Genomic DNA, 12,138 nt, shown 5'->3' with positions numbered 1-12,138 from the left:
ATGATTTTGAAACATTTCCCCCCGTCAAATCTCCTTATGCGGTCCACGGCCATACATGTTAAATCCGAGGTTTTAAATGGGGTTTACAGATTAGAGAATAATGGACAAAAAGTTCAAAATAAAGAGCAAAATAACTAAAATGGAAAAAAAGGTCAAAATATTATATGTAAGAATAGAAAATTATTGGATGCTAAAATATAAAGAATTGAGTATAATGATCAAAATAGACAAATGAAAGAGGAAAATAGTATGAAAAAAATTAAGGAATGAAGGACCTCCGATCTAAACATGTTTAAAGCGATGTCTATTAAGTCCAATTGATGATACATGCTATACATAATCTTCTATAAATGCTTACTTTAGTATCTTGACAAATTATCATTTTATGTTAACATTCTATAAAGGCTATCAACTGATACAGAAATGTAACATCATCTATAAAACGTCTTCCAAGTTCATATCAACCCAAAATTTAATAAGTGTCCATACAACACATGCTAACTGATCAATTTCAGTTATTGACTTGAATTAACTGTTAAATATCTATTCTATCTTTTAAATTATCTTGGTTTGATGATCAGAATTATCATTCAAGTTTTTAAATGCTTCAAAAAGTGACAACGTGGGAAAATTCCATTTTTGAATAGAGGTATGAAGATTCATAGATATTCTATATTCTAAGGTGTCAAAGTAGAAAGATCAAAAACAAAAGATTATCAATCGAATGCACCGTCGTACCACAGTGTCACGCTACGTCATTGTCGTCTGCTGTCTATTTAAAATTTGTTTGATCATGGTCATGACAAGGTTTCTTCTAATACAATTACAGTCAATAGGTGTAGCCTATAAAACAATAACAATATTATCTGATTAATTATAAAACCTTAGGATTGAAAACGTCTTTTTAACAGAACTTGTAACTGTATATTATTTCACGATATATCAATAAAGTATGCTCCCCTTTGTATATGCGGTTACCGTTACAATCCAAAAATTTGAATACAAATTTTCCCAACATATCGATTTCTACTTTACTTTAATGAATGAAGGTGGGTCTTCTTTAATTTCGAATTAAATAGATAGTGTCTCTGTGTCATTCAGTATCCTACCCACAAAAACAAATGCACTGACTACAATTTTTAAAATTTTTACGTAAAGTTTTGTCCCGTCGTTTTTGTTGAACATAATATGGTTCTTTAAAATTTTGAACTACTGTACTTTTCTTACACTTCTTCTTATTAAATAACATTCTTTGTAATAACAACACAATGAAATAGCATTTAATGGATTCTCTTTTCTTTTCAACGACGTGAGGAAGGATGAGACTTTTTAAAGTTTATCTTTGGTGAATTTCTACACAATAACGCAGTCATCATCAACATATCGATAAAAATATCGATGCTGTAGATTATCCCTATAACCCTATAGTACACAACTTATACGATTCCATAACTTGAAGTGTACTACACGGTATCAACGCTTGTCCAGGGTTGCGTTCAATATCGTAGCGGCTACGTATTGCTACGTAGATTTTATGACCATTGAACGTGTAGCTAGCCTAGTTTCTACATATATATTGATAGAAGGGTTGAGTTCAATATCGTAGCGGCTACGTAGCTGCTATCAATATCCACGTAGCAGCTAGTCTATAGCTACACGTTCAGACGTTACGCACGTTATTGAGTCAATATCGTGTAATCAACCAGTCCACACTAATAAACAGCTTTTGCTATACAATCATAACAGTTCAGTTATATGAAATTTATATCCATAGACTAGACAGGTAAATACTATTCCGAAAAGACAACAAATTGTTTAATTATATTTTACAATAGTCTAAAATAAGGACAGCATATTGACAAAACGTAAAAAATATGCGTGTCAGACGTGACAGACTATACGCATTATAACTTGCAGGGGTTTTTGTGTTTTCAAAACAGTGTTATATCCGCGAAAATTCGAATGCATGTTATGCTTTATATATAAAGTATTACAATATTACTAAATATGCGTTTCTGTAACGACCAACGCAATTTTTTGGCAGAAACAAAAAGTGTTCATTATGGTCAGATTTAGGAAAATGTTAAGTTATCAAAATTCAAAGGTTTTAATATAAATAAGATAATATAAAATTTCGTTTCAGTAAATTATGCTCACAAAAGAACATAGAAAGACCATATCAAAATAGAATTTTTGCAGCACTTACACCATATATAAAAATGAAACGGCTTTTAGCAAATGTCTTGTAAGATGTCTAATGTCTGATTTCGCCGCTTTTACAAATAAACTGTCATTTGCGACGTTATTTATTGAAAATTTAGATTTGTAACAAACTAAATAGTGCTTTTCCGTAATTGTACTTTAACTCAACAAAACAGCTACAGACTTTTTGATAATTTGTGTAGTCAAAACGGATTCGTTTTCAAAGAAATGAAATGTCTTGCAAGTTTGTCCACTGGGCGATTTTCATACGTTTTCAACGTTGTCGATTCGGGATGCTACTTATGGTGGAACATCTGTATATATTTCCTCATGTAGAATTTTCTTGATTGTCAGATGCTATCAACAAGACCACAAAGCATGAAAATAATCCGATGACTGGGTTTGGTCGTTTAGATGAGGTTCTTAAGTTGTCAAAAAGTTGTGTATTACTAGAGGATAAAAAATATCGTCTTTTTCAAATTTTCGCAAATTTTGAAAGTGTAAAACTGAGATTTTTTTTTAACTATTTCTCTGCAATATGATTCATATGTATAGAACATGAAAGTGAAAATAAAATTGGGCCTGAAGCTTGGCTATAAACCTCACCATATCATACAAAGCTTGTAAACATATCAGATGAATATACATTTTAATTATCTTTTTTTCTCTGACAATCGTTTCATTTCTTAATATAATTGTTCCGTTATTAAAGAAAGTAAGGTGAATTTTATAAGCAAGACCCGGTTAACTTGTAATTCCCGACAAACTTTTTTAATTAAAGCACAATATATGTCTTCTTCTTGTTCGGATCTACATGGGGAAACATTGCATTGTTTTACGTTTTATGTCAATTGGTCTCTGGTAGAGGGTTGTATCATTGGCACCCATCATACCGTATAAATATAAGTACGTCTGAGTCAGTGACAACTCTACAACAGATGCATCCATCGGATCGCCATCAATGGTGGTGATACATGGCTATGTACATCATGTATATACAACTCGTTTAAACATCAACCCAACAATGTTAGATCTGTAAATTTGCTTTCACAAATTTTTGGTTCTTCCCTCGCCGGGATTCGAACCCATGCTACTGTGATATCGTGACACCAAATATCATGTACTGTAGTACGCCGCTAGATTAAAACTGACGAGGAACACACGGCCGTCGTTTTTGTTGAACATAATATGGTTCTTTTAAATTTTGAACTACTGTACTTTTCTTACACTTCTTCTTATTAAATAACATTCTTTGTAATAACAACACAATGAAATAGCATTTAATGGATTCTCTTTTCTTTTCAACGACGCGAGGAAGGATGAGACTTTTTAAAGTTTATTTTTGGTGAATTTCTACACAATAACGCAGTCATCATCAACATATCGATAAAAATATCGATGCTGTAGATTATCCCTATAACCTTATAGTACACAACTTATACGATTCCATAACTTGAAGTGTACTACACGGTATCAACGCTTGTCCAGGGTTGCGTTCAATATCGTAGCGGCTACGTATTGCTACGTAGATTTTATGACCATTGAACGTGTAGCTAGCCTAGTTTCTACATATATATTGATAGAAGGGTTGAGTTCAATATCGTAGCGGCTACGTAGCTGCTATCAATATCCACGTAGCAGCTAGTCTATAGCTACACGTTCAGACGTTACGCACGTTATTGAGTCAATATCGTGTAATCAACCAGTCCACACTAATAAACAGCTTTTGCTATACAATCATAACAGTTCAGTTATATGAAATTTATATCCATAGACTAGACAGGTAAATACTATTCCGAAAAGACAACAAATTGTTTAATTATATTTTACAATAGTCTAAAATAAGGACAGCATAATGACAAAACGTAAAAAATATGCGTGTCAGACTATACGCATTATAACTTTTGCAGGGGTTTTTGTGTTTTCAAAACAGTGTTATATCCGCGAAAATTCGAATGCATGTTATGCTTTATATATAAAGTATTACAATATTACTAAATATGCGTTTCTGTAACGACCAACGCTATTTTTTGGCAGAAACAAAAAGTGTTCATTATGATCAGATTGAGGAAAATGTTAAGTTATCAAAATTCAAAGGTTTTAATATAAATAAGATAATATGAAATTTCGTTTCAGTAAATTATGCTCACAAAAGAACATAGAAAGACCATATCAAAATAGAATTTTTGCAGCACTTACACCATATATAAAAATGAAACGGCTTTTAGCAAATGTCTTGTAAGATGTCTAATGTCTGATTTCGCCGCTTTTACAAATAAACTGTCATTTGCGACGTTATTTATTGAAAATTTAGATTTGTAACAAACTAAATAGTGCTTTTCCGTAATTGTACTTTAAATCAACAAAACAGCTACAGACTTTTTGATAATTGGTGTAGTCAAAACGGATTCGTTTTCAAAGAAATGAAATGTCTTGCAAGTTTGTCCACTGGGCGATTTTCATACGTTTTCAACGTTGTCGATTCGGGATGCTACTTATGGTAGAACATCTGTATATATTTCCTCATGTAGAATTTTCTTGATTGTCAGATGCTATCAACAAGACCACAAAGCATGAAAATAATCCGATGACTGGGTTTGGTCGTTTAGATGAGGTTCTTAAGTTGTCAAAAAGTTGTGTATTACTAGAGGATAAAAAATATCGTCTTTTTCAAATTTTCGCAAATTTTGAAAGTGTAAAACTGAGATTTTTTTTTAACTATTTCTCTGCAATATGATTTATATGTATAGAACATGAAAGTGAAAATAAAATTGGGCCTGAAGCTTGGCTATAAACCTCACCATATCATACAAAGCTTGTAAACATATCAGATGAATATACATTTTAATTATCTTTTTTTCTCTGACAATCGTTTCATTTCTTAATATAATTGTTCCGTTATTAAAGAAAGTAAGGTGAATTTTATAAGCAAGACCCGTTTAACTTGTAATTCCCGACAAACTTTTTTAATTATAGCACAATATATGTCTTCTTCTTGTTCGGATCTACATGGGGAAACATTGCATTGTTTTACGTTTTATGTCAATTGGTCTCTGGTAGAGGGTTGTATCATTGACACCCATCATACCGTATAAATATAAGTACGTCTGAGTCAGTGACAACTCTACAACAGATGCATCCATCGGATCGCCATCAATGGTGGTGATACATGGCTATGTACATCATGTATATACAACTCGTTTAAACATCAACCCAACAATGTTAGATCTGTAAATTTGCTTTCACAAATTTTTGGTTCTTCCCTCGCCGGGATTCGAACCCATGCTACTGTGATATCGTGACACCAAATATCATGTACTGTAGTACGCCGCTAGATTAAAACTGACGAGGAACACACGGCCAGCGAAAGCTCTATTATTTTGTAGAGCCCAGGTGGTCGTGTGGTCTAGCGGGACGGCTGCAGTGCAGGCGATTTGGTATCACGATATCACAGTAGCATAGAATCCCGGCGAGGGAAGAACCAAAAATTTGCGAAAGCAAATTTACAGATCTTACATTGTTGGGTTGATGTTTAGACGAGTTGTATACATATATATATATATATATATATATATATATATGTTCGAATCCCGGCGAGGGAAGAACCAAAAATTTGCGAAAGCAAATTTACAGATCTAACATTGTTGGGTTGATGTTTAGACGAGTTGTATATATATATATATATATATATATATATATATATCTTCTTATTTCATATAGATTTATGCATTATCAAAATAATTAATACAATATATTTTGTTGTTTGTTGCTTACATTACTTTCAGTGGGAAATATTTCATGCATATTTAGTACAACCAAACATTAAGAAGTATCCATATTGATGTTCAAAACAGAAATTGCAAGCGAAATAAAAAAAATATTCCCAATAATCATCCATCGCCGTAAAACTTAAAAATTTGAGGTTACCATTTGAGACGCAATATCGTGCGTAACGTCTCAATAGTCAAAATCTACATAACACTACGTAGCAGCTACGATATTGAACGCGACCAGCTACATTGTACGTAGCTGCTACGATATTGAACACGACCCAGGATCACATATTTCTAGAAATTACATAGGTTGACTGCTACGGGGCGCCGAAGGGGACTCCTGTGGGTTTGTACTCGAAATTCAATTTTATACGGACAAAAGTGAGTTTTGATCAACAATGTTTGTAGCATACTACAAATTTAAATTTAATTGATTTTGTTACGACAGAATTGAATTTTTGTGTACACAAAATGATTTTGATTACAATTCGGCGCCCCGTACCTGCTGTCTAATTCCATTTTTTCTCCAATTTGTAGTTAATATTTGGAAACAAATACTTAAATTTACAAGTACATTTCTTTCACTCAGTTGATATATTTAAACATCATTATATAGATATAAAAAGATGTGGTATGACTTTGAGTGCCAATGAGACATCTCTGCATATGTGTATGGAAAATTATACCTTGAAAGTACAATACAGTTGTATAACAAAACCGGTAATGAGAATTATTAGATCAAATCTAGTATTGTAATATGGTACTAAAATCATTTGTACAACAACTACATAAAGGAAAATTAGCTAGGTACATTTCAGTACTTTCAAGTTATAACATCGAAAAAAACTACACAATAAACTGTGCATCTGTACAATACGGAAGTGTATTAGGAATATAGAAGCAAATAATTTATCATTTAACTTTTTTTTCAAAGTCAAATCATAAATGACCGAACAGTCAAACCATAAAAGACAGAACAGTCAAATCATAAAAGACCGAACAGTCATTATTAAAGACCAAACAGTAAAATATAAAAGACTAAACAGTGAAACCATAAGACAGAACAATAAAATCGTAAATGACTGAACAGTCAAATTATAAAAGACAGAACAGTCAAATAATGCAGAGCAGAACAGTCAAACAATAAAAGATTGAACAGTAAAATCATAAAAGACAGAACAGTCAAATAATGCAGAGCAGAACAGTCAAACAATAAAAGATTGAACAGTAAAATCATAAAAGACAGAACAGTCAAATAATGCAGAGCAGAACAGTCACACAATAAAAGATTGAACAGTAAAATCATGAAAGACCGAACAGTCAACTAACAATACACAAAACAGTTAAATCATAAAAGACCAAAAAAACAGTCAGATCATAAAAGATCGAACAGTCAAATCAATTTCAAAACGGCGGGTCATTTCAAGGGCATATTTCAAGTTAATTTACCACGTCAGTCTTTTTCTACTGCTATTAAAGTGAATTCTATTCGAAAAATAAAGATATATTATTGAAGTTAAATGCTATTTAGAATCAATTGAAATGTCATTAGATTTAAGTATACATTAATAAATGTCATCGGGGTCATTATGATAGAGATGGTCACACGTGTAGACAAAATCTACGACGAATCTATTCATCTTTACGCTGTTGACACGTAGCGTGTTTTTACATGATATTATCTTTCTATACATAATTTTACCTATTTAAATTCAAAACATTGACATTTTTTTCTTAAACGAAAAAAATACTGTTATCCATACAGGATTGACACAAATGTTTTAAGTAGTCGTATTTTTTTTTAAACTCAAAAATTATAATGAAATTATTCCTTGTTTTTTTAATATTATGATGTTTTAAACATTTTAACTTTGTTCTGGTTTCTGGTTAAAACCTTTCGCAAAGAGTGAATTGTCACCAAAGGCTAACTATGACTATGATATCATTTACACGTGACATGAAAGATACGACGGAAGTAAAGTGGAAACAAAACTTCGAATCCTGCTGGATCACATGAGTATCCCTTGATTTTGTGTTGCTCACACTTTAGAATTCTGTGATCATTTAGAGTTTTGATTGTCATCTTGGTCTCTTGCTGCTTACAAGAAAGCTTTTGAACCAGGAGTTCCAAAGTTGAAATCATCATGTTTAAAATTTTAAGGAAGCCAAGTATGAGTTGATTCACTGTTGTAGAATATCTGTTTCACAGATGACGACGGATATACTGTCGTAACCATATTCCTGTCCTCTTTTATTCGAATGTAACCTACAGTACTTGACTTATCACAGGATTGTGCTTGCGTTAGCATCACAACGCGTGTCACATGTAGAGCAAGACCTGCTTGCTCTTCCGGTGCACATCATATCATTCCCATTTTTTTGTTGACTCTTTGTTGCTCAGTGTAGCTTTTTATGTTGTGTTATGTGAACTTTTCTTTATATGTTCGTCGTTTTTCATTTTTGCCACGGCATCGTCGGTTTGTTTTCGTCCTAAGAGTTTAAATATTTAATATTCCTTTGGTGTTTTTCTCTCTCTTTCTCTTTCTTTCATTATGAAATCATGAGATAATACACTAAGGTCTTGAAAGATGCCAAATGATCTGGGGAGGATGGCGTGTGTTCTACTGTCAATGTTTTGTAAATAATATAAAGTACCTCTGACCAATTTCTTGATGATGTATTAGTTTTTGATATAGAGTTGGTGTAATTCGGTGTGCGTTATGATGCTTTTTGAAGTTGAACTGTCTTCAATAGTATTCAGTTTTTCGATGGTTTGAGCCTGTTTATCTTTTTTTATTTTCAAGACAGAGTCTACTCGATTTTTTTTCCATCTGAACCGAGCCGAATGTGTTGATAGTATTACAAAAACTAGTTATATTTTCATCCTACTCAAACACAATTTCAACTGTATCCAAACTTCCCTTTATTTGGCCCTATAAACATTTTTGATTCGAGCGCCACTGATGAGTCTTTTAGAGACGAAACGCGCGTTTGGCGTTAATATAAATTTTAATCCTGGTATCTATTATGAGTATATTTGAGTGTTAGTTGCATGTCATTTTCAGCTACATTTTTATGTTTAGAAATTTCCTCTTTGAGTTGTATTTCCAGAGTAACTAAGTGTTTGTTTAATTTTTCTGCAATCTCGCACATCTGTTGTGCAATGATCCCGGGTAATCTTTTATACGGGTTTTATTTGTTTGAATTTCTAATATCATTTTATCAATGTTTCTGTCCATACCTGCCAAATACATGCGTACTTCATTGTATAATTCTGAAGTCTTGATATTTTTCGTGATCTTATTATTGATTTGATATCCTTACATTCGGAATGATCTTCAATGTACGTGAGAAAAAGAAGTTTGTCATGAGTTTGACAATAAAGGTGGTACGGCTCATTGTGGTCCTCACACTTGTAATCGATGTCCAGAGCTCATCATAGCTTCCTGTTGGTATGGTCATATGATTCGCAGTTGTGCTCATCAAACTATGGTAACCTTGCATTCTGTACAGAAGGCTTGGTTACACTTTAAACACCATTCTATACTCGATTTTGAAACATGACGTTTGTTACAAATTGAACATACCTTATGATTTGAATCCATTATAACAGGCTCTAAAGCTCTTGGATTGTCGTTGCTCATGTATAGATTCAGCATATATCTTTTGAAAAGGGGTAATCGAACCAAAGTTATTACTTAATATCATTGCAACAAGGTTGAATTGCATATATCAAATAATGATATGTAATTCAATTATAGATCATCAGATGCACTTATCACTCATTACAGTAGTACGAATCATTTTCTTCTGTGAGTTGTACTATGATAACATACTATAATTTAACTATTTTATCAGTAAAATGATAAAACATATTTTTAAAATTATGACAAAAGTACGTTTGACTACATTTTAAGCATATTTTAAAACAAATGAAAAAGGAGACATTTAGAGCAAACGATGTTGAATAGGATGTATAAGGAACAGTCGAAGACATGCATGTCAGTTTTACCTGAGGAAAAAAAAGTCTCATTATATTGAAGGTTTTGTAATTTTTTACAACCTTGTAGAGCCTATAAACAAGATTACCACGTAAAACAAATGATTAATTACGATTTTGATCTAGATATAAGCTGCATGCCAGCAAAAGCCGTTTATCAAAAACTTAAGGTTCATCAAACCTATTACTATATAAAGATTTAGAAACTACCATAATAGTAGAAACTGATTTCTCTAATTTCTGTGCTATTTTCACATTTCTTGATCGATCTGAGAAAAATGCCGCACACTTGTTGCTGTGGTTGAATTTATATTTTCACAAGAACTAAAAATCAATAACATATGGATCATATCTGAAATAAAGTTTGATTTCAGCATGGTTTGCTTGTCCGTTTAAGAAAAATGAATTTGAAAACGATACCGTACAAGACCAAATTACCATTTTTTTTTGTACATAGAAACTATATTTGATATCAGGAAAAAAATGTAAAGGCAACACTTGATGAATATGAACATTTATGCATGCGCTATTTTCGTCTCACTTCATCTTATCTCGAAAAGTTAAGCAAAGTCCAATACCTTTAAGAATTTTAATGTCAACTATAACCACAACTGGTTGCCATTTTATCAATTAGCATCAGAGTGTCAACACTTTTGAAACATTCTTCATAAGAATATTGCGCTCATTTTAGTTTGTTTCTTTTTTCCGTTGATAGAACAAATTTGACCCGAATATTTCCATGAAATATATTACTTGACTTTTTATCAGAATGAACCATACTAGCAACAGATGGTAAGTGCTTTTATAGGGAAAGTCTACGGGTTTTTGATTAATTTCCCTTCGCCTGTTTTTTACAAGTAGGAGCCAAATGTAAGTTCATCAGTTGCAATTCACCACCTACTTCAAATACCAACACTTTTTGAGGACCTAATTTGAGACATTTCTTGCAAGTTTTAGTTTTAGAAGAGAAGGTCATTGGAAAACGGACCTATTTGATCCTTTGGACAACGAACCAATTCGATCCTTTGGAAAATATTTTGTAGAAAACTAAAGATTGCGCAACACGATTCTAACTAAACACCGAGTGTCCATAAAGGTACATATACTCTGCTAGACTAAGAAAAAACCTGGATTGTAATTGTAACATTCCTATATAATCAAAATCAATGGTATCTAGAGTTTTATGCACTTTAAGAAACATATTTTGTGCTCAAGGAAGTCATTTCAATTGCTTTTACCAATCTAATGTGAGCCAAGAGAAGTTATTTTTAGTTAAAGAAAGTGAGCGTAAATAGCCATTGATCATGATGACAAATGTTGTGGTATGATAAGCAATGAAACAAATCTCCACCAGAGACCATATGACGTAGAATTTAGCTATGTTTACAAGTTCAGTTTTGCACATCTACCATATTCAACTAACAGTAATCTAGACATCCCTTTTTAGATTGATCGCTCATTTACTCGTATACCGGGATTTAAGGTAGCCAAATTGGTTTATGAACATCAGTATACATTTTTCAGATGACTCATTTTGTTTGTTAATTTTCTCTACATGTTATGTTTTGTTTTGTACAGATATGATCCTCCGTTTTTATATTGGAGGACTCAAACTAGGAATAGAGGTTCATCTCTTTAAAGATATTAACCAAGAAAATGTATTTTCTCTGAGAATATAATATGTAGTTGATAAAACATAAAAGATCGCATTTCTATTCGAATACATGTAGATAATGTGAAGTACCTACTTTCGAAATCTATTAATAAGTTAATTATTGATATTAGCTCGAATATACACAATACGAGAATGGATTGTTTACGGGTTTAGCTGTGTCTCACTTTACTAGCTAATTTGTATTCATTCCTGTTGCTCAATATATTGTGTTGTGTTTTTGTTTGTTTGTATTTTTTCTTTTGAAAACGTCGTTGTACTTCTTTTCCTTTTCGACTTATGATTTGTTTTTTTTAAATATAATCACTTAATTGTATAAAATACACATTTGCAATGATTGTCACATACTTACAATGCACTAGGAATTTGAAGTATTTAGCAACCTTATTCAAAATAGAGGGGCGTAAAAAAAAAACTGTCTCATACAACAGGGAATTAAATCCTCACATAACACAATATCCTAACTACACTTCAAGGTAGGTAATAGAAAT

This window comes from Mytilus edulis, chromosome 13 (genome assembly GCF_963676685.1).
Source record: "Mytilus edulis chromosome 13, xbMytEdul2.2, whole genome shotgun sequence".
Classification (NCBI taxonomy): Eukaryota; Metazoa; Mollusca; class Bivalvia; order Mytilida; family Mytilidae; genus Mytilus; species Mytilus edulis.
This window is presented reverse-complemented; position numbering follows the sequence as displayed.